Here is a 21,195-nt window from a genome sequence, read left to right as displayed (position 1 = left end):
GGCCATCGATGGCCTCAGTCAGAAACGTGCGCTCTTGTAGCGTCCTTCACAGTGCCGATCGGGAGCAAAGTTACTCTCCTCCTAGCTTGGACTTCATGTCCAGCAATCCCAATGGCCTGCACTTGGTAGACCAAGCCCATTGCTGGTAAACAGTGCGGTGCAAAAGCAGGCGTGGCCAGTACGGGGATCAAACCCGCGACCTTGGCGTTATTAGCACCACGCTCTAACCAACTGAGCTAACCGGCCCGGCCGGTGCCCTCGCCCCTCCGGCCGTGGATGACGAAGGTCACGTCCGGCACTGCCTTAGGCCTTACCCAGAAAGTGCCTGTGTGGGGATGTCTGCAGGGGCACTGGAGCATGCCCCTGAGCTTCAACACTCCTTCCAGTGAGGACGATACTTTGAATTTCTCAAATGGATTGAGATCTGTCATTTAATTGCCACATTCCTGACAAAGCTCACATTGGCCACAGCTGTTGGTGTAAACTTCCAATGCACTAATCGAGAAACCACCATAGACAAAGGACAGATTGATCCCATCCCTTTTGGTTAGGAGCGTTTCCTAAAGGCAGCAGAAACACCCCTGTGGCATGTTGTCGTCCGGCTTTGAACCATGGACCTCTTTGGAGTAAGGCAAAGATGATGAACACTACCATGCATAGACCACAAGCAGTGCTGGAAAGAGTCTGTGTTCTGCATTCTCAATGACAAGATTTTGCGGAGAGTTTCCTTTCAAATTCAGCCAGCGTACCTGCAGATACATTTGTCAGCTGGTGCTTTCGCAGCCTTGGTGGAATAGAGCTGAGCGAAGCTGCCGTCCAAGCAGCCGACCCACATTTCATTCCCAGCCAGTATGTGAGCTTTCGCGCACCCGGCTCATGCAAGCAGTCACGCTTGCCAGAAGCCAGCGGTGCATCGTCCTCCTTTCAGAAAGCAGAGGTTGCATGGGCAGCAAAAGCGACAGGCCCTCCCCGTCGGGGAATCGAACCCCGGTCTTCCGCGTGACAGGCGGAGATACTGTCCACTATACTAACGAGGAACGCATGAGGCGGCGGGGGAATACTGCAAACCTTTACATGTCTGAGTACAGCTGAGGTAGCAGTTTTGTCGGAACGTTGGAATTCCGCCAAGGTGATCAGTTCAGCCGTCTGGGAAAAGATACCGTGTATTGGTCTCTAAAACTTGTCCAGCATGCGCCGTTGCCTATTTCCAGCTGAGAGGAGCGAAGGGGATGCGGCCCCTTCGGCATAGAGATCCTTGACGGGAGGACAACTTGTCCCACTGACCCACTCGGCAGGACTCACCAGTCACTGAAGGGTATTCCCCTGTACCATGGAGCGGTTTCCACATCACACGGAGACGCAACAGATCAGGATGCCCTCCACCATGCTTCTGTAGGAGCAGAGTTTTTGGAGAAGGTGCATGCATGTCAATCTTCTACAGGCTCCTTAGCAAGTAGATGCGTTACTTCACCTTCTTACTTCAAGATGCTTGTTGGAAGGAAAGGCAGGTTTCACAGAGATGTGACCCCTGATCGCTGGATTCAAACGGCACGGTCCTAACTATGACACTACGGAACCTTCTCGCCTGCGTTGTTCTCAAGAGTTCCCCTGAAATAAGGACATCTGATGCCGCCCAGCAACTTGACAGCGGCGGCCAGAAAAGGCATGTCGCAGGCGTTCTGCCGAAACCCGGGATCGAACCAGGGACCTTTAGATCTTCAGTCTAACGCTCTCCCAACTGAGCTATTTCGGCACTGCGGGCAGCGAGCCCAGTCCTGCCTGTGGTGTGCAACCTCAGTCAAGTTATCGTGCTAACAGCCAGTATGCGGCAACAAATGAATGCTAGTTTCTACGGAGATAAGGTGCATGGGGATCTTTTCCTAGGCTGGTGTTGCCTTGGCATGGAGACACGACCGTCAGAGGTATCCGCAAAGGGGAGTTTGTCCCCATAGGACGAGAGCACTTTCCATCAGGCACGAGTTAGCGGCCATCGATGACCTCAGTCAGAAACGTGCGCTCTTGTAGCGTCCTTCACAGTGCCGATCGGGAGCAAAGTTACTCTCCTCCTAGCTTGGACTTCATGTCCAGCAATCCCAATGGCCTGCACTTGGTAGACCAAGCCCATTGCTGGTAAACAGTGCGGTGCAAAAGCAGAGGTGGCCAGTACGGGGATCGAACCCGCGACCTTGGTGTTATTAGCACCACGCTTTAACCAACTGAGCTAACCGGCCCAGCCGGTGCCCTCGCCCCTCCGGCCGTGGATGACGAAGGTCACGTCCGGCACTGCCTTAGGCCTTACCCAGAAAGTGCCTGTGTGGGGATGTCTGCAGGGGCACTGGAGCATGCCCCTGAGCTTCAACACTCCTTCCAGTGAGGACGATACTTTGAATTTCTCAAATGGATTGAGATCTGTCATTTAATTGCCACATTCCTGACAAAGCTCACATTGGCCACAGCTGTTGGGGTAAACTTCCAATGCACTAATCGAGAAACCACCATAGACAAAGGACAGATTGATCCCATCCCTTTTGGTTAGGAGCGTTTCCTAAAGGCAGCAGAAACACCCCTGTGGCATGTTGTCGTCCGGCTTTGAACCATGGACCTCTTTGGAGTAAGGCAAAGATGATGAACACTACCATGCATAGACCACAAGCAGTGCTGGAAAGAGTCTGTGTTCTGCATTCTCAACGACAAGATTTTGCGGAGAGTTTCCTTTCAAATTCAGCCAGCGTACCTGCAGATACATTTGTCAGCTGGTGCTTTCGCAGCCTTGGTGGAATAGAGCTGAGCGAAGCTGCCGTCCAAGCAGCTGACCCACATTTCATTCCCAGCCAGTATGTGAGCTTTCGCGCACCCGGCTCATGCAAGCAGCCACGCTTGCCAGAAGCCAGCGGTGCATCGTCCTCCTTTCAGAAAGCAGAGGTTGCATGGGCAGCAAAAGCGACAGGCCCTCTCCGTCGGGGAATCGAACCCCGGTCTTCCGCGTGACAGGCGGAGATACTGTCCACTATACTAACGAGGAACGCATGAGGCGGTGGGGGAATACTGCAAACCTTTACATGTCTGAGTACAGCTGAGGTAGCAGTTTTGTCGGAACGTTGGAATTCCGTCAAGGTGATCAGTTCAGCTGTCTGGGAAAAGATACCATGTATTGGTCTCTAAAACTTGTCCAGCATGCGCCGTTGCCTATTTCCAGCTGAGAGGAGCGAAGGGGATGCGGCCCCTTCGGCATAGAGATCCTTGACGGGAGGACAACTTGTCCCACAGACCCACTCGGCAGGACTCACCAGTCACTGAAGGGTATTCCCCTGTACCATGGAGCGGTTTCCACATCACACGGAGACGCAACAGATCAGGATGCCCCCCACCATGCTTCTGTAGGAGCAGAGTTTTTGGAGAAGGTGCATGCATGTCAATCTTCTACAGGCTCCTTAGCAAGTAGATGCGTTACTTCACCTTCTTACTTCAAGATGCTTGTTGGAAGGAAAGGCAGGTTTCACTGAGATGTGACCCCTGATCGCTGGATTCAAACGGCACGGTCCTAACTATGACACTACGGAACCTTCTCGCCTGCGTTGTTCTCAAGAGTTCCCCTGAAATAAGGACATCTGATGCCGCCCAGCAACTTGACAGCGGCGGCCAGAAAAAGCATGTCGCAGGCGTTCTGCCGAAACCCGGGATCGAACCAGGGACCTTTAGATCTTCAGTCTAACGCTCTCCCAACTGAGCTATTTCGGCACGGTGGGCAGCTAGCCCAGTCCTGCCTGTGCTGTGCAACCTCAGTCAAGTTATCGAGCTAACAGCCAGTATGCGGCAACAAATGAATGCTAGTTTCTACGGAGATAAGGTGCATGGGGATCTTTTCCTAGGCTGGTGTTGCCTTGGCATGGAGACACGACCGTCAGAGGTATCCGCAAAGGGGAGTTTGTCCCCATAGGACGAGAGCACTTTCCATCAGGCACGAGTTAGCGGCCATCGATGACCTCAGTCAGAAACGTGCGCTCTTGTAGCGTCCTTCACAGTGCCGATCGGGAGCAAAGTTACTCTCCTCCTAGCTTGGACTTCATGTCCAGCAATCCCAATGGCCTGCACTTGGTAGACCAAGCCCATTGCTGGTAAACAGTGCGGTGCAAAAGCAGAGGTGGCCAGTACGGGGATCGAACCCGCGACCTTGGCGTTATTAGCACCACGCTCTAACCAACTGAGCTAACCGGCCCGGCCGGTGCCCTCGCCCCTCCGGCCGTGGATGACGAAGGTCACGTCCGGCACTGCCTTAGGCCTTACCCAGAAAGTGCCTGTGTGGGGATGTCTGCAGGGGCACTGGAGCATGCCCCTGAGCTTCAACACATCTTCCAGTGAGGACGATACTTTGAATTTCTCAAATGGATTGAGATCTGTCATTTAATTGCCACATTCCTGACAAAGCTCACATTGGCCACAGCTGTTGGGGTAAACTTCCAATGCACTAATCGAGAAACCACCATAGACAAAGGACAGATTGATCCCATCCCTTTTGGTTAGGAGCGTTTCCTAAAGGCAGCAGAAACACCCCTGTGGCATGTTGTCGTCCGGCTTTGAACCATGGACCTCTTTGGAGTAAGGCAAAGATGATGAACACTACCATGCATAGACCACAAGCAGTGCTGGAAAGAGTCTGTGTTCTGCATTCTCAACGACAAGATTTTGCGGAGAGTTTCCTTTCAAATTCAGCCAGCGTACCTGCAGATACATTTGTCAGCTGGTGCTTTCGCAGCCTTGGTGGAATAGAGCTGAGCGAAGCTGCCGTCCAAGCAGCCGACCCACATTTCATTCCCAGCCAGTATGTGAGCTTTCGCGCACCCGGCTCATGCAAGCAGTCACGCTTGCCAGAAGCCAGCGGTGCATCGTCCTCCTTTCAGAAAGCAGAGGTTGCATGGGCAGCAAAAGCAACAGGCCCTCCCCGTCGGGGAATCGAACCCCGGTCTTCCACGTGACAGGCGGAGATACTGTCCACTATACTAACGAGGAACGCATGAGGCGGTGGGGGAATACTGCAAACCTTTACATGTCTGAGTACAGCTGAGGTAGCAGTTTTGTCGGAACGTTGGAATTCCGTCAAGGTGATCAGTTCAGCCGTCTGGGAAAAGATACCGTGTATTGGTCTCTAAAACTTGTCCAGCATGCGCCGTTGCCTATTTCCAGCTGAGAGGAGCGAAGGGGATGCGGCCCCTTCGGCATAGAGATCCTTGACAGGAGGACAATTTGTCCCGCTGACCCACTCGGCAGGACTCACCAGTCACTGAAGGGTATTCCCCTGTACCATGGAGCGGTTTCCACATCACACGGAGACGCAACAGATCAGGATGCCCTCCACTATGCTTCTGTAGGAGCAGAGTTTTTGGAGAAGGTGCATGCATGTCAATCTTCTACAGGCTCCTTAGCAAGTAGATGCGTTACTTCACCTTCTTACTTCAAGATGCTTGTTGGAAGGAAAGGCAGGTTTCACTGAGATGTGACCCCTGATCGCTGGATTCAAACGGCACGGTCCTAACTATGACACTACGGAACCTTCTCGCCTGCGTTGTTCTCAAGAGTTCCCCTGAAATAAGGACATCTGATGCCGCCCAGCAACTTGACAGCGGCGGCCAGAAAAAGCATGTCGCAGGCGTTCTGCCGAAACCCGGGATCGAACCAGGGACCTTTAGATCTTCAGTCTAACGCTCTCCCAACTGAGCTATTTCGGCACAGTGGGCAGCGAGCCCAGTCCTGCCTGTGCTGTGCAACCTCAGTCAAGTTATCGTGCTAACAGCCAGTATGCGGCGACAAATGAATGCTAGTTTCTACGGAGATAAGGTGCATGGGGATCTTTTTCTAGGCTGGTGTTGCCTTGGCATGGGGACACGACCGTCAGAGGTATCCGCAAAGGGGAGTTTGTCCCCATAGGACGAGAGCACTTTCCATCAGGCACGATTTAGCGGCCATCGATGGCCTCAGTCAGAAACGTGCGCTCTTGTAGCGTCCTTCACAGTGCCGATCGGGAGCAAAGTTACTCTCCTCCTAGCTTGGACTTCATGTCCAGCAATCCCAATGGCCTGCACTTGGTAGACCAAGCCCATTGCTGGTAAACAGTGCGGTGCAAAAGCAGGCGTGGCCAGTACGGGGATCAAACCCGCGACCTTGGCGTTATTAGCACCACGCTCTAACCAACTGAGCTAACCGGCCCGGCCGGTGCCCTCGCCCCTCCGGCCGTGGATGACGAAGGTCACGTCCGGCACTGCCTTAGGCCTTACCCAGAAAGTGCCTGTGTGGGGATGTCTGCAGGGGCACTGGAGCATGCCCCTGAGCTTCAACACTCCTTCCAGTGAGGACGATACTTTGAATTTCTCAAATGGATTGAGATCTGTCATTTAATTGCCACATTCCTGACAAAGCTCACATTGGCCACAGCTGTTGGTGTAAACTTCCAATGCACTAATCGAGAAACCACCATAGACAAAGGACAGATTGATCCCATCCCTTTTGGTTAGGAGCGTTTCCTAAAGGCAGCAGAAACACCCCTGTGGCATGTTGTCGTCCGGCTTTGAACCATGGACCTCTTTGGAGTAAGGCAAAGATGATGAACACTACCATGCATAGACCACAAGCAGTGCTGGAAAGAGTCTGTGTTCTGCATTCTCAACGACAAGATTTTGCGGAGAGTTTCCTTTCAAATTCAGCCAGCGTACCTGCAGATACATTTGTCAGCTGGTGCTTTCGCAGCCTTGGTGGAATAGAGCTGAGCGAAGCTGCCGTCCAAGCAGCCGACCCACATTTCATTCCCAGCCAGTATGTGAGCTTTCGCGCACCCGGCTCATGCAAGCAGTCACGCTTGCCAGAAGCCAGCGGTGCATCGTCCTCCTTTCAGAAAGCAGAGGTTGCATGGGCAGCAAAAGCGACAGGCCCTCCCCGTCGGGGAATCGAACCCCGGTCTTCCGCATGACAGGCGGAGATACTGTCCACTATACTAACGAGGAACGCAGGAGGCGGCGGGGGAATACTGCAAACCTTTACATGTCTGAGTACAGCTGAGGTAGCAGTTTTGTCGGAACGTTGGAATTCCGCCAAGGTGATCAGTTCAGCCGTCTGGGAAAAGATACCGTGTATTGGTCTCTAAAACTTGTCCAGCATGCGCCGTTGCCTATTTCCAGCTGAGAGGAGCGAAGGGGATGCGGCCCCTTCGGCATAGAGATCCTTGACGGGAGGACAACTTGTCCCACTGACCCACTCGGCAGGACTCACCAGTCACTGAAGGGTATTCCCCTGTACCATGGAGCGGTTTCCACATCACACGGAGACGCAACAGATCAGGATGCCCTCCACCATGCTTCTGTAGGAGCAGAGTTTTTGGAGAAGGTGCATGCATGTCAATCTTCTACAGGCTCCTTAGCAAGTAGATGCGTTACTTCACCTTCTTACTTCAAGATGCTTGTTGGAAGGAAAGGCAGGTTTCACAGAGATGTGACCCCTGATCGCTGGATTCAAACGGCACGGTCCTAACTATGACACTACGGAACCTTCTCGCCTGCGTTGTTCTCAAGAGTTCCCCTGAAATAAGGACATCTGATGCCGCCCAGCAACTTGACAGCGGCGGCCAGAAAAGGCATGTCGCAGGCGTTCTGCCGAAACCCGGGATCGAACCAGGGACCTTTAGATCTTCAGTCTAACGCTCTCCCAACTGAGCTATTTCGGCACTGCGGGCAGCGAGCCCAGTCCTGCCTGTGCTGTGCAACCTCAGTCAAGTTATCGTGCTAACAGCCAGTATGCGGCAACAAATGAATGCTAGTTTCTACGGAGATAAGGTGCATGGGGATCTTTTCCTAGGCTGGTGTTGCCTTGGCATGGAGACACGACCGTCAGAGGTATCCGCAAAGGGGAGTTTGTCCCCATAGGACGAGAGCACTTTCCATCAGGCACGAGTTAGCGGCCATCGATGGCCTCAGTCAGAAACGTGCGCTCTTGTAGCGTCCTTCACAGTGCCGATCGGGAGCAAAGTTACTCTCCTCCTAGCTTGGACTTCATGTCCAGCAATCCCAATGGCCTGCACTTGGTAGACCAAGCCCATTGCTGGTAAACAGTGCGGTGCAAAAGCAGAGGTGGCCAGTACGGGGATCGAACCCGCGACCTTGGTGTTATTAGCACCACGCTCTAACCAACTGAGCTAACCGGCCCGGCCGGTGCCCTCGCCCCTCCGGCCGTGGATGACGAAGGTCACGTCCGGCACTGCCTTAGGCCTTACCCAGAAAGTGCCTGTGTGGGGATGTCTGCAGGGGCACTGGAGCATGCCCCTGAGCTTCAACACTCCTTCCAGTGAGGACGATACTTTGAATTTCTCAAATGGATTGAGATCTGTCATTTAATTGCCACATTCCTGACAAAGCTCACATTGGCCACAGCTGTTGGGGTAAACTTCCAATGCACTAATCGAGAAACCACCATAGACAAAGGACAGATTGATCCCATCCCTTTTGGTTAGGAGCGTTTCCTAAAGGCAGCAGAAACACCCCTGTGGCATGTTGTCGTCCGGCTTTGAACCATGGACCTCTTTGGAGTAAGGCAAAGATGATGAACACTACCATGCATAGACCACAAGCAGTGCTGGAAAGAGTCTGTGTTCTGCATTCTCAACGACAAGATTTTGCGGAGAGTTTCCTTTCAAATTCAGCCAGCGTACCTGCAGATACATTTGTCAGCTGGTGCTTTCGCAGCCTTGGTGGAATAGAGCTGAGCGAAGCTGCCGTCCAAGCAGCCGACCCACATTTCATTCCCAGCCAGTATGTGAGCTTTCGCGCACCCGGCTCATGCAAGCAGTCACGCTTGCCAGAAGCCAGCGGTGCATCGTCCTCCTTTCAGAAAGCAGAGGTTGCATGGGCAGCAAAAGCAACAGGCCCTCCCCGTCAGGTAATCGAACCCCGGTCTTCCGCGTGACAGGCGGAGATACTGTCCACTATACTAACGAGGAACGCATGGGGCGGTGGGGGAATACTGCAAACCTTTACATGTCTGAGTACAGCTGAGGTAGCAGTTTTGTCGGAACGTTGGAATTCCGTCAAGGTGATCAGTTCAGCCGTCTGGGAAAAGATACCGTGTATTGGTCTCTAAAACTTGTCCAGCATGCGCCGTTGCCTATTTCCAGCTGAGAGGAGCGAAGGGGATGCGGCCCCTTCGGCATAGAGATCCTTGACGGGAGGACAACTTGTCCCGCTGACCCACTCGGCAGGACTCACCAGTCACTGAAGGGTATTCCCCTGTACCATGGAGCGGTTTCCACATCACACGGAGACGCAACAGATCAGGATGCCCTCCACCATGCTTCTGTAGGAGCAGAGTTTTTGGAGAAGGTGCATGCATGTCAATCTTCTACAGGCTCCTTAGCAAGTAGATGCGTTACTTCACCTTCTTACTTCAAGATGCTTGTTGGAAGGAAAGGCAGGTTTCACTGAGATGTGACCCCTGATCGCTGGATTCAAACGGCACGGTCCTAACTATGACACTACGGAACCTTCTCGCCTGCGTTGTTCTCAAGAGTTCCCCTGAAATAAGGACATCTGATGCCGCCCAGCAACTTGACAGCGGCGGCCAGAAAAAGCATGTCGCAGGCGTTCTGCCGAAACCCGGGATCGAACCAGGGACCTTTAGATCTTCAGTCTAACGCTCTCCCAACTGAGCTATTTCGGCACGGTGGGCAGCGAGCCCAGTCCTGCCTGTGCTGTGCAACCTCAGTCAAGTTATCGAGCTAACAGCCAGTATGCGGCAACAAATGAATGCTAGTTTCTACGGAGATAAGGTGCATGGGGATCTTTTCCTAGGCTGGTGTTGCCTTGGCATGGAGACACGACCGTCAGAGGTATCCGCAAAGGGGAGTTTGTCCCCATAGGACGAGAGCACTTTCCATCAGGCACGAGTTAGCGGCCATCGATGGCCTCAGTCAGAAACGTGCGCTCTTGTAGCGTCCTTCACAGTGCCGATCGGGAGCAAAGTTACTCTCCTCCTAGCTTGGACTTCATGTCCAGCAATCCCAATGGCCTGCACTTGGTAGACCAAGCCCATTGCTGGTAAACAGTGCGGTGCAAAAGCAGGCGTGGCCAGTACGGGGATCGAACCCGCGACCTTGGCGTTATTAGCACCACGCTCTAACCAACTGAGCTAACCGGCCCGGCCGGTGCTCTGGCCCCTCCGGCCGTGGATGACGAAGGTCACGTCCGGCACTGCCTTAGGCCTTACCCAGAAAGTGCCTGTGTGGGGATGTCTGCAGGGGCACTGGAGCATGCCCCTGAGCTTCAACACATCTTCCAGTGAGGACGATACTTTGAATTTCTCAAATGGATTGAGATCTGTCATTTAATTGCCACATTCCTGACAAAGCTCACATTGGCCACAGCTGTTGGGGTAAACTTCCAATGCACTAATCGAGAAACCACCATAGACAAAGGACAGATTGATCCCATCCCTTTTGGTTAGGAGCGTTTCCTAAAGGCAGCAGAAACACCCCTGTGGCATGTTGTCGTCCGGCTTTGAACCATGGACCTCTTTGGAGTAAGGCAAAGATGATGAACACTACCATGCATAGACCACAAGCAGTGCTGGAAAGAGTCTGTGTTCTGCATTTTCAACGACAAGATTTTGCGGAGAGTTTCCTTTCAAATTCAGCCAGCGTACCTGCAGATACATTTGTCAGCTGGTGCTTTCGCAGCCTTGGTGGAATAGAGCTGAGCGAAGCTGCCGTCCAAGCAGCCGACCCACATTTCATTCCCAGCCAGTATGTGAGCTTTCGCGCACCCGGCTCATGCAAGCAGTCACGCTTGCCAGAAGCCAGCGGTGCATCGTCCTCCTTTCAGAAAGCAGAGGTTGCATGGGCAGCAAAAGCAACAGGCCCTCCCCGTCGGGGAATCGAACCGCGGTCTTCCGCGTGACAGGCGGAGATACTGTCCACTATACTAACGAGGAACGCAGGAGGCGGTGGGGGAATACTGCAAACCTTTACATGTCTGAGTACAGCTGAGGTAGCAGTTTTGTCGGAACGTTGGAATTCCGTCAAGGTGATCAGTTCAGCTGTCTGGGAAAAGATACCGTGTATTGGTCTCTAAAACTTGTCCAGCATGCGCCGTTGCCTATTTCCAGCTGAGAGGAGCGAAGGGGATGCGGCCCCTTCGGCATAGAGATCCTTGACGGGAGGACAACTTGTCCCACAGACCCACTCGGCAGGACTCACCAGTCACTGAAGGGTATTCCCCTGTACCATGGAGCGGTTTCCACATCACACGGAGACGCAACAGATCAGGATGCCCTCCACCATGCTTCTGTAGGAGCAGAGTTTTTGGAGAAGGTGCATGCATGTCAATCTTCTACAGGCTCCTTAGCAAGTAGATGCGTTACTTCACCTTCTTACTTCAAGATGCTTGTTGGAAGGAAAGGCAGGTTTCACAGAGATGTGACCCCTGATCGCTGGATTCAAACGGCACGGTCCTAACTATGACACTACGGAACCTTCTCGCCTGCGTTGTTCTCAAGAGTTCCCCTGAAATAAGGACATCTGATGCCGCCCAGCAACTTGACAGCGGCGGCCAGAAAAGGCATGTCGCAGGCGTTCTGCCGAAACCCGGGATCGAACCAGGGACCTTTAGATCTTCAGTCTAACGCTCTCCCAACTGAGCTATTTCGGCACTGCGGGCAGCGAGCCCAGTCCTGCCTGTGGTGTGCAACCTCAGTCAAGTTATCGTGCTAACAGCCAGTATGCGGCAACAAATGAATGCTAGTTTCTACGGAGATAAGGTGCATGGGGATCTTTTCCTAGGCTGGTGTTGCCTTGGCATGGAGACACGACCGTCAGAGGTATCCGCAAAGGGGAGTTTGTCCCCATAGGACGAGAGCACTTTCCATCAGGCACGAGTTAGCGGCCATCGATGACCTCAGTCAGAAACGTGCGCTCTTGTAGCGTCCTTCACAGTGCCGATCGGGAGCAAAGTTACTCTCCTCCTAGCTTGGACTTCATGTCCAGCAATCCCAATGGCCTGCACTTGGTAGACCAAGCCCATTGCTGGTAAACAGTGCGGTGCAAAAGCAGAGGTGGCCAGTACGGGGATCGAACCCGCGACCTTGGTGTTATTAGCACCACGCTTTAACCAACTGAGCTAACCGGCCCGGCCGGTGCCCTCGCCCCTCCGGCCGTGGATGACGAAGGTCACGTCCGGCACTGCCTTAGGCCTTACCCAGAAAGTGCCTGTGTGGGGATGTCTGCAGGGGCACTGGAGCATGCCCCTGAGCTTCAACACTCCTTCCAGTGAGGACGATACTTTGAATTTCTCAAATGGATTGAGATCTGTCATTTAATTGCCACATTCCTGACAAAGCTCACATTGGCCACAGCTGTTGGGGTAAACTTCCAATGCACTAATCGAGAAACCACCATAGACAAAGGACAGATTGATCCCATCCCTTTTGGTTAGGAGCGTTTCCTAAAGGCAGCAGAAACACCCCTGTGGCATGTTGTCGTCCGGCTTTGAACCATGGACCTCTTTGGAGTAAGGCAAAGATGATGAACACTACCATGCATAGACCACAAGCAGTGCTGGAAAGAGTCTGTGTTCTGCATTCTCAACGACAAGATTTTGCGGAGAGTTTCCTTTCAAATTCAGCCAGCGTACCTGCAGATACATTTGTCAGCTGGTGCTTTCGCAGCCTTGGTGGAATAGAGCTGAGCGAAGCTGCCGTCCAAGCAGCTGACCCACATTTCATTCCCAGCCAGTATGTGAGCTTTCGCGCACCCGGCTCATGCAAGCAGCCACGCTTGCCAGAAGCCAGCGGTGCATCGTCCTCCTTTCAGAAAGCAGAGGTTGCATGGGCAGCAAAAGCGACAGGCCCTCTCCGTCGGGGAATCGAACCCCGGTCTTCCGCGTGACAGGCGGAGATACTGTCCACTATACTAACGAGGAACGCATGAGGCGGTGGGGGAATACTGCAAACCTTTACATGTCTGAGTACAGCTGAGGTAGCAGTTTTGTCGGAACGTTGGAATTCCGTCAAGGTGATCAGTTCAGCTGTCTGGGAAAAGATACCATGTATTGGTCTCTAAAACTTGTCCAGCATGCGCCGTTGCCTATTTCCAGCTGAGAGGAGCGAAGGGGATGCGGCCCCTTCGGCATAGAGATCCTTGACGGGAGGACAACTTGTCCCACAGACCCACTCGGCAGGACTCACCAGTCACTGAAGGGTATTCCCCTGTACCATGGAGCGGTTTCCACATCACACGGAGACGCAACAGATCAGGATGCCCCCCACCATGCTTCTGTAGGAGCAGAGTTTTTGGAGAAGGTGCATGCATGTCAATCTTCTACAGGCTCCTTAGCAAGTAGATGCGTTACTTCACCTTCTTACTTCAAGATGCTTGTTGGAAGGAAAGGCAGGTTTCACTGAGATGTGACCCCTGATCGCTGGATTCAAACGGCACGGTCCTAACTATGACACTACGGAACCTTCTCGCCTGCGTTGTTCTCAAGAGTTCCCCTGAAATAAGGACATCTGATGCCGCCCAGCAACTTGACAGCGGCGGCCAGAAAAAGCATGTCGCAGGCGTTCTGCCGAAACCCGGGATCGAACCAGGGACCTTTAGATCTTCAGTCTAACGCTCTCCCAACTGAGCTATTTCGGCACGGTGGGCAGCTAGCCCAGTCCTGCCTGTGCTGTGCAACCTCAGTCAAGTTATCGAGCTAACAGCCAGTATGCGGCAACAAATGAATGCTAGTTTCTACGGAGATAAGGTGCATGGGGATCTTTTCCTAGGCTGGTGTTGCCTTGGCATGGAGACACGACCGTCAGAGGTATCCGCAAAGGGGAGTTTGTCCCCATAGGACGAGAGCACTTTCCATCAGGCACGAGTTAGCGGCCATCGATGGCCTCAGTCAGAAACGTGCGCTCTTGTAGCGTCCTTCACAGTGCCGATCGGGAGCAAAGTTACTCTCCTCCTAGCTTGGACTTCATGTCCAGCAATCCCAATGGCCTGCACTTGGTAGACCAAGCCCATTGCTGGTAAACAGTGCGGTGCAAAAGCAGGCGTGGCCAGTACGGGGATCGAACCCGCGACCTTGGCGTTATTAGCACCACGCTCTAACCAACTGAGCTAACCGGCCCGGCCGGTGCCCTCGCCCCTCCGGCCGTGGATGACGAAGGTCACGTCCGGCACTGCCTTAGGCCTTACCCAGAAAGTGCCTGTGTGGGGATGTCTGCAGGGGCACTGGAGCATGCCCCTGAGCTTCAACACTCCTTCCAGTGAGGACGATACTTTGAATTTCTCAAATGGATTGAGATCTGTCATTTAATTGCCACATTCCTGACAAAGCTCACATTGGCCACAGCTGTTGGTGTAAACTTCCAATGCACTAATCGAGAAACCACCATAGACAAAGGACAGATTGATCCCATCCCTTTTGGTTAGGAGCGTTTCCTAAAGGCAGCAGAAACACCCCTGTGGCATGTTGTCGTCCGGCTTTGAACCATGGACCTCTTTGGAGTAAGGCAAAGATGATGAACACTACCATGCATAGACCACAAGCAGTGCTGGAAAGAGTCTGTGTTCTGCATTCTCAACGACAAGATTTTGCGGAGAGTTTCCTTTCAAATTCAGCCAGCGTACCTGCAGATACATTTGTCAGCTGGTGCTTTCGCAGCCTTGGTGGAATAGAGCCGAGCGAAGCTGCCGTCCAAGCAGCCGACCCACATTTCATTCCCAGCCAGTATGTGAGCTTTCGCGCACCCGGCTCATGCAAGCAGTCACGCTTGCCAGAAGCCAGCGGTGCATCGTCCTCCTTTCAGAAAGCAGAGGTTGCATGGGCAGCAAAAGCAACAGGCCCTCCCCGTCAGGGAATCGAACCCCGGTCTTCCGCGTGACAGGCGGAGATACTGTCCACTATACTAACGAGGAACGCATGGGGCGGTGGGGGAATACTGCAAACCTTTACATGTCTGAGTACAGCTGAGGTAGCAGTTTTGTCGGAACGTTGGAATTCCGTCAAGGTGATCAGTTCAGCCGTCTGGGAAAAGATACCGTGTATTGGTCTCTAAAACTTGTCCAGCATGCGCCGTTGCCTATTTCCAGCTGAGAGGAGCGAAGGGGATGCGGCCCCTTCGGCATAGAGATCCTTGACGGGAGGACAACTTGTCCCGCTGACCCACTCGGCAGGACTCACCAGTCACTGAAGGGTATTCCCCTGTACCATGGAGCGGTTTCCACATCACACGGAGACGCAACAGATCAGGATGCCCCCCACCATGCTTCTGTAGGAGCAGAGTTTTTGGAGAAGGTGCATGCATGTCAATCTTCTACAGGCTCCTTAGCAAGTAGATGCGTTACTTCACCTTCTTACTTCAAGATGCTTGTTGGAAGGAAAGGCAGGTTTCACTGAGATGTGACCCCTGATCGCTGGATTCAAACGGCACGGTCCTAACTATGACACTACGGAACCTTCTCGCCTGCGTTGTTCTCAAGAGTTCCCCTGAAATAAGGACATCTGATGCCGCCCAGCAACTTGACAGCGGCGGCCAGAAAAAGCATGTCGCAGGCGTTCTGCCGAAACCCGGGATCGAACCAGGGACCTTTAGATCTTCAGTCTAACGCTCTCCCAACTGAGCTATTTCGGCACGGTGGGCAGCTAGCCCAGTCCTGCCTGTGCTGTGCAACCTCAGTCAAGTTATCGAGCTAACAGCCAGTATGCGGCAACAAATGAATGCTAGTTTCTACGGAGATAAGGTGCATGGGGATCTTTTCCTAGGCTGGTGTTGCCTTGGCATGGAGACACGACCGTCAGAGGTATCCGCAAAGGGGAGTTTGTCCCCATAGGACGAGAGCACTTTCCATCAGGCACGAGTTAGCGGCCATCGATGGCCTCAGTCAGAAACGTGCGCTCTTGTAGCGTCCTTCACAGTGCCGATCGGGAGCAAAGTTACTCTCCTCCTAGCTTGGACTTCATGTCCAGCAATCCCAATGGCCTGCACTTGGTAGACCAAGCCCATTGCTGGTAAACAGTGCGGTGCAAAAGCAGAGGTGGCCAGTACGGGGATCGAACCCGCGACCTTGGCGTTATTAGCACCACGCTCTAACCAACTGAGCTAACCGGCCCGGCCGGTGCCCTCGCCCCTCCGGCCGTGGATGACGAAGGTCACGTCCGGCACTGCCTTAGGCCTTACCCAGAAAGTGCCTGTGTGGGGATGTCTGCAGGGGCACTGGAGCATGCCCCTGAGCTTCAACACTCCTTCCAGTGAGGACGATACTTTGAATTTCTCAAATGGATTGAGATCTGTCATTTAATTGCCACATTCCTGACAAAGCTCACATTGGCCACAGCTGTTGGTGTAAACTTCCAATGCACTAATCGAGAAACCACCATAGACAAAGGACAGATTGATCCCATCCCTTTTGGTTAGGAGCGTTTCCTAAAGGCAGCAGAAACACCCCTGTGGCATGTTGTCGTCCGGCTTTGAACCATGGACCTCTTTGGAGTAAGGCAAAGATGATGAACACTACCATGCATAGACCACAAGCAGTGCTGGAAAGAGTCTGTGTTCTGCATTCTCAACGACAAGATTTTGCGGAGAGTTTCCTTTCAAATTCAGCCAGCGTACCTGCAGATACATTTGTCAGCTGGTGCTTTCGCAGCCTTGGTGGAATAGAGCCGAGCGAAGCTGCCGTCCAAGCAGCCGACCCACATTTCATTCCCAGCCAGTATGTGAGCTTTCGCGCACCCGGCTCATGCAAGCAGTCACGCTTGCCAGAAGCCAGCGGTGCATCGTCCTCCTTTCAGAAAGCAGAGGTTGCATGGGCAGCAAAAGCAACAGGCCCTCCCCGTCAGGGAATCGAACCCCGGTCTTCCGCGTGACAGGCGGAGATACTGTCCACTATACTAACGAGGAACGCATGGGGCGGTGGGGGAATACTGCAAACCTTTACATGTCTGAGTACAGCTGAGGTAGCAGTTTTGTCGGAACGTTGGAATTCCGTCAAGGTGATCAGTTCAGCCGTCTGGGAAAAGATACCGTGTATTGGTCTCTAAAACTTGTCCAGCATGCGCCGTTGCCTATTTCCAGCTGAGAGGAGCGAAGGGGATGCGGCCCCTTCGGCATAGAGATCCTTGACGGGAGGACAACTTGTCCCGCTGACCCACTCGGCAGGACTCACCAGTCACTGAAGGGTATTCCCCTGTACCATGGAGCGGTTTCCACATCACACGGAGACGCAACAGATCAGGATGCCCTCCACCATGCTTCTGTAGGAGCAGAGTTTTTGGAGAAGGTGCATGCATGTCAATCTTCTACAGGCTCCTTAGCAAGTAGATGCGTTACTTCACCTTCTTACTTCAAGATGCTTGTTGGAAGGAAAGGCAGGTTTCACTGAGATGTGACCCCTGATCGCTGGATTCAAACGGCACGGTCCTAACTATGACACTACGGAACCTTCTCGCCTGCGTTGTTCTCAAGAGTTCCCCTGAAATAAGGACATCTGATGCCGCCCAGCAACTTGACAGCGGCGGCCAGAAAAAGCATGTCGCAGGCGTTCTGCCAAAAACCTGGATCGAACCAGGGACCTTTAGATCTTCAGTCTAACGCTCTCCCAACTGAGCTATTTCGGCACAGTGGGCAGTGAGCCCAGTCCTGCCTGTGCTGTGCAACCTCAGTCAAGTTATCGTGCTAACAGCCAGTATGCGGCGACAAATGAATGCTAGTTTCTACGGAGATAAGGTGCATGGGGATCTTTTCCTAGGCTGGTGTTGCCTTGGCATGGGGACACGACCGTCAGAGGTATCCGCAAAGGGGAGTTTGTCCCCATAGGACGAGAGCACTTTCCATCAGGCACGATTTAGCGGCCATCGATGGCCTCAGTCAGAAACGTGCGCTCTTGTAGCATCCTTCACAGTGCAGATCGGGAGCAAAGTTACTCTCCTCCTAGCTTGGACTTCATGTCCAGCAATCCCAATGGCCTGCACTTGGTAGACCAAGCCCATTGCTGGTAAACAGTGCGGTGCAAAAGCAGATGTGGCCAGTACGGGGATCGAACCCGCGACCTTGGCGTTATTAGCACCACGCTCTAACCAACTGAGCTAACCGGCCCGGCCGGTGCTCTGGCCCCTCCGGCCGTGGATGACGAAGGTCACGTCCGGCACTGCCTTAGGCCTTACCCAGAAAGTGCCTGTGTGGGGATGTCTGCAGGGGCACTGGAGCATGCCCCTGAGCTTCAACACATCTTCCAGTGAGGACGATACTTTGAATTTCTCAAATGGATTGAGATCTGTCATTTAATTGCCACATTCCTGACAAAGCTCACATTGGCCACAGCTGTTGGGGTAAACTTCCAATGCACTAATCGAGAAACCACCATAGACAAAGGACAGATTGATCCCATCCCTTTTGGTTAGGAGCGTTTCCTAAAGGCAGCAGAAACACCCCTGTGGCATGTTGTCGTCCGGCTTTGAACCATGGACCTCTTTGGAGTAAGGCAAAGATGATGAACACTACCATGCATAGACCACAAGCAGTGCTGGAAAGAGTCTGTGTTCTGCATTCTCAACAAGATTTTGCGGAGAGTTTCCTTTCAAATTCAGCCAGCGTACCTGCAGATACATTTGTCAGCTGGTGCTTTCGCAGCCTTGGTGGAATAGAGCTGAGCGAAGCTGCCGTCCAAGCAGCCGACCCACATTTCATTCCCAGCCAGTATGTGAGCTTTCGCGCACCCGGCTCATGCAAGCAGTCACGCTTGCCAGAAGCCAGCGGTGCATCGTCCTCCTTTCAGAAAGCAGAGGTTGCATGGGCAGCAAAAGCAACAGGCCCTCCCCGTCGGGGAATCGAACCCCGGTCTTCCGCGTGACAGGCGGAGATACTGTCCACTATACTAACGAGGAACGCATGAGGCGGTGGGGGAATACTGCAAACCTTTACATGTCTGAGTACAGCTGAGGTAGCAGTTTTGTCGGAACGTTGGAATTCCGTCAAGGTGATCAGTTCAGCCGTCTGGGAAAAGATACCGTGTATTGGTCTCTAAAACTTGTCCAGCATGCGCCGTTGCCTATTTCCAGCTGAGAGGAGCGAAGGGGATGCGGCCCCTTCGGCATAGAGATCCTTGACGGGAGGACAACTTGTCCCGCTGACCCACTCGGCAGGACTCACCAGTCACTGAAGGGTATTCCCCTGTACCATGGAGCGGTTTCCACATCACACGGAGACGCAACAGATCAGGATGCCCTCCACTATGCTTCTGTAGGAGCAGAGTTTTTGGAGAAGGTGCATGCATGTCAATCTTCTACAGGCTCCTTAGCAAGTAGATGCGTTACTTCACCTTCTTACTTCAAGATGCTTGTTGGAAGGAAAGGCAGGTTTCACTGAGATGTGACCCCTGATCGCTGGATTCAAAGGGCACGGTCCTAACTATGACACTACGGAACCTTCTCGCCTGCGTTGTTCTCGAGAGTTCCCCTGAAATAAGGACATCTGATGCCGCCCAGCAACTTGTCCTGCCTGTGCTGTGCAACCTCAGTCAAGTTATCGTGCTAACAGCCAGTATGCGGCGACAAATGAATGCTAGTTTCTACGGAGATAAGGTGCATGGGGATCTTTTCCTAGGCTGGTGTTGCCTTGGCATGGAGACACGACCGTCAGAGGTATCCGCAAAGGGGAGTTTGTCCCCATAGGACGAGAGCACTTTCCATCAGGCACGAGTTAGCGGCCATCGATGGCCTCAGTCAGAAACGTGCGCTCTTGTAGCGTCCTTCACAGTGCCGATCGGGAGCAAAGTTACTCTCCTCCTAGCTTGGACTTCATGTCCAGCAATCCCAATGGCCTGCACTTGGTAGACCAAGCCCATTGCTGGTAAACAGTGCGGTGCAAAAGCAGAGGTGGCCAGTACGGGGATCGAACCCGCGACCTTGGCGTTATTAGCACCACGCTCTAACCAACTGAGCTAACCGGCCCGGCCGGTGCCCTCGCCCCTCCGGCCGTGGATGACGAAGGTCACGTCCGGCACTGCCTTAGGCCTTACCCAGAAAGTGCCTGTGTGGGGATGTCTGCAGGGGCACTGGAGCATGCCCCTGAGCTTCAACACTCCTTCCAGTGAGGACGATACTTTGAATTTCTCAAATGGATTGAGATCTGTCATTTAATTGCCACATTCCTGACAAAGCTCACATTGGCCACAGCTGTTGGGGTAAACTTCCAATGCACTAATCGAGAAACCACCATAGACAAAGGACAGATTGATCCCATCCCTTTTGGTTAGGAGCGTTTCCTAAAGGCAGCAGAAACACCCCTGTGGCATGTTGTCGTCCGGCTTTGAACCATGGACCTCTTTGGAGTAAGGCAAAGATGATGAACACTACCATGCATAGACCACAAGCAGTGCTGGAAAGAGTCTGTGTTCTGCATTCTCAACGACAAGATTTTGCGGAGAGTTTCCTTTCAAATTCAGCCAGCGTACCTGCAGATACATTTGTCAGCTGGTGCTTTCGCAGCCTTGGTGGAATAGAGCTGAGCGAAGCTGCCGTCCAAGCAGCCGACCCACATTTCATTCCCAGCCAGTATGTGAGCTTTCGCGCACCCGGCTCATGCAAGCAGTCACGCTTGCCAGAAGCCAGCGGTGCATCGTCCTCCTTTCAGAAAGCAGAGGTTGCATGGGCAGCAAAAGCAACAGGCCCTCCCCGTCGGGGAATCGAACCCCGGTCTTCCGCGTGACAGGCGGAGATACTGTCCACTATACTAACGAGGAACGCATGAGGCGGAGGGGGAATACTGCAAACCTTTACATGTCTGAGTACAGCTGAGGTAGCAGTTTTGTCGGAACGTTGGAATTCCGTCAAGGTGATCAGTTCAGCCGTCTGGGAAAAGATACCGTGTATTGGTCTCTAAAACTTGTCCAGCATGCGCCGTTGCCTATTTCCAGCTGAGAGGAGCGAAGGGGATGCGGCCCCTTCGGCATAGAGATCCTTGACGGGAGGACAACTTGTCCCGCTGACCCACTCGGCAGGACTCACCAGTCACTGAAGGGTATTCCCCTGTACCATGGAGCGGTTTCCACATCACACGGAGACGCAACAGATCAGGATGCCCTCCACCATGCTTCTGTAGGAGCAGAGTTTTTGGAGAAGGTGCATGCATGTCAATCTTCTACAGGCTCCTTAGCAAGTAGATGCGTTACTTCACCTTCTT

General features: G+C 53.1%; 23 non-coding genes across 23 annotated transcripts; all 23 read right to left on the bottom strand.

Annotated features, from left to right (window-relative positions):
- Window positions 1-172: 172 nt before the first annotated feature.
- On the bottom strand, window positions 173-246 carry trnai-aau (transfer RNA isoleucine (anticodon AAU)). The gene has a single exon. It is a non-coding gene; the product is annotated as a tRNA-Ile (tRNA).
- A 719-nt stretch (window positions 247-965) lies between these two features.
- Window positions 966-1,037, bottom strand: trnad-guc (transfer RNA aspartic acid (anticodon GUC)). The gene has a single exon. It is a non-coding gene; the product is annotated as a tRNA-Asp (tRNA).
- Window positions 1,038-1,680: 643 nt separating this feature from the next.
- trnaf-gaa (transfer RNA phenylalanine (anticodon GAA)) lies at window positions 1,681-1,753 on the bottom strand. Its single transcript has one exon. It is a non-coding gene; the product is annotated as a tRNA-Phe (tRNA).
- A 404-nt stretch (window positions 1,754-2,157) lies between these two features.
- Window positions 2,158-2,231, bottom strand: trnai-aau (transfer RNA isoleucine (anticodon AAU)). The gene has a single exon. It is a non-coding gene; the product is annotated as a tRNA-Ile (tRNA).
- A 1,434-nt stretch (window positions 2,232-3,665) lies between these two features.
- trnaf-gaa (transfer RNA phenylalanine (anticodon GAA)) lies at window positions 3,666-3,738 on the bottom strand. Its single transcript has one exon. It is a non-coding gene; the product is annotated as a tRNA-Phe (tRNA).
- Window positions 3,739-4,142: 404 nt separating this feature from the next.
- On the bottom strand, window positions 4,143-4,216 carry trnai-aau (transfer RNA isoleucine (anticodon AAU)). The gene has a single exon. It is a non-coding gene; the product is annotated as a tRNA-Ile (tRNA).
- Window positions 4,217-5,650: 1,434 nt separating this feature from the next.
- On the bottom strand, window positions 5,651-5,723 carry trnaf-gaa (transfer RNA phenylalanine (anticodon GAA)). The gene has a single exon. It is a non-coding gene; the product is annotated as a tRNA-Phe (tRNA).
- Window positions 5,724-6,127: 404 nt separating this feature from the next.
- On the bottom strand, window positions 6,128-6,201 carry trnai-aau (transfer RNA isoleucine (anticodon AAU)). Its single transcript has one exon. It is a non-coding gene; the product is annotated as a tRNA-Ile (tRNA).
- A 719-nt stretch (window positions 6,202-6,920) lies between these two features.
- trnad-guc (transfer RNA aspartic acid (anticodon GUC)) lies at window positions 6,921-6,992 on the bottom strand. The gene has a single exon. It is a non-coding gene; the product is annotated as a tRNA-Asp (tRNA).
- A 643-nt stretch (window positions 6,993-7,635) lies between these two features.
- On the bottom strand, window positions 7,636-7,708 carry trnaf-gaa (transfer RNA phenylalanine (anticodon GAA)). Its single transcript has one exon. It is a non-coding gene; the product is annotated as a tRNA-Phe (tRNA).
- A 404-nt stretch (window positions 7,709-8,112) lies between these two features.
- On the bottom strand, window positions 8,113-8,186 carry trnai-aau (transfer RNA isoleucine (anticodon AAU)). The gene has a single exon. It is a non-coding gene; the product is annotated as a tRNA-Ile (tRNA).
- A 1,434-nt stretch (window positions 8,187-9,620) lies between these two features.
- trnaf-gaa (transfer RNA phenylalanine (anticodon GAA)) lies at window positions 9,621-9,693 on the bottom strand. Its single transcript has one exon. It is a non-coding gene; the product is annotated as a tRNA-Phe (tRNA).
- Window positions 9,694-10,097: 404 nt separating this feature from the next.
- Window positions 10,098-10,171, bottom strand: trnai-aau (transfer RNA isoleucine (anticodon AAU)). The gene has a single exon. It is a non-coding gene; the product is annotated as a tRNA-Ile (tRNA).
- A 1,434-nt stretch (window positions 10,172-11,605) lies between these two features.
- On the bottom strand, window positions 11,606-11,678 carry trnaf-gaa (transfer RNA phenylalanine (anticodon GAA)). Its single transcript has one exon. It is a non-coding gene; the product is annotated as a tRNA-Phe (tRNA).
- A 404-nt stretch (window positions 11,679-12,082) lies between these two features.
- Window positions 12,083-12,156, bottom strand: trnai-aau (transfer RNA isoleucine (anticodon AAU)). The gene has a single exon. It is a non-coding gene; the product is annotated as a tRNA-Ile (tRNA).
- Window positions 12,157-13,590: 1,434 nt separating this feature from the next.
- trnaf-gaa (transfer RNA phenylalanine (anticodon GAA)) lies at window positions 13,591-13,663 on the bottom strand. The gene has a single exon. It is a non-coding gene; the product is annotated as a tRNA-Phe (tRNA).
- A 404-nt stretch (window positions 13,664-14,067) lies between these two features.
- trnai-aau (transfer RNA isoleucine (anticodon AAU)) lies at window positions 14,068-14,141 on the bottom strand. Its single transcript has one exon. It is a non-coding gene; the product is annotated as a tRNA-Ile (tRNA).
- Window positions 14,142-15,575: 1,434 nt separating this feature from the next.
- On the bottom strand, window positions 15,576-15,648 carry trnaf-gaa (transfer RNA phenylalanine (anticodon GAA)). Its single transcript has one exon. It is a non-coding gene; the product is annotated as a tRNA-Phe (tRNA).
- Window positions 15,649-16,052: 404 nt separating this feature from the next.
- On the bottom strand, window positions 16,053-16,126 carry trnai-aau (transfer RNA isoleucine (anticodon AAU)). Its single transcript has one exon. It is a non-coding gene; the product is annotated as a tRNA-Ile (tRNA).
- Window positions 16,127-18,037: 1,911 nt separating this feature from the next.
- trnai-aau (transfer RNA isoleucine (anticodon AAU)) lies at window positions 18,038-18,111 on the bottom strand. Its single transcript has one exon. It is a non-coding gene; the product is annotated as a tRNA-Ile (tRNA).
- A 716-nt stretch (window positions 18,112-18,827) lies between these two features.
- trnad-guc (transfer RNA aspartic acid (anticodon GUC)) lies at window positions 18,828-18,899 on the bottom strand. The gene has a single exon. It is a non-coding gene; the product is annotated as a tRNA-Asp (tRNA).
- A 991-nt stretch (window positions 18,900-19,890) lies between these two features.
- On the bottom strand, window positions 19,891-19,964 carry trnai-aau (transfer RNA isoleucine (anticodon AAU)). Its single transcript has one exon. It is a non-coding gene; the product is annotated as a tRNA-Ile (tRNA).
- A 719-nt stretch (window positions 19,965-20,683) lies between these two features.
- trnad-guc (transfer RNA aspartic acid (anticodon GUC)) lies at window positions 20,684-20,755 on the bottom strand. The gene has a single exon. It is a non-coding gene; the product is annotated as a tRNA-Asp (tRNA).
- Window positions 20,756-21,195: the final 440 nt, after the last annotated feature.

The sequence above is a fragment of the Salminus brasiliensis genome, chromosome 22 (assembly GCF_030463535.1).
Source record: "Salminus brasiliensis chromosome 22, fSalBra1.hap2, whole genome shotgun sequence".
In the NCBI taxonomy this organism is placed as follows: domain Eukaryota; kingdom Metazoa; phylum Chordata; class Actinopteri; order Characiformes; family Bryconidae; genus Salminus; species Salminus brasiliensis.
The sequence above is the reverse complement of the archived record's forward strand: the minus strand, read 5'-3'. Positions and strand labels throughout refer to the sequence as shown.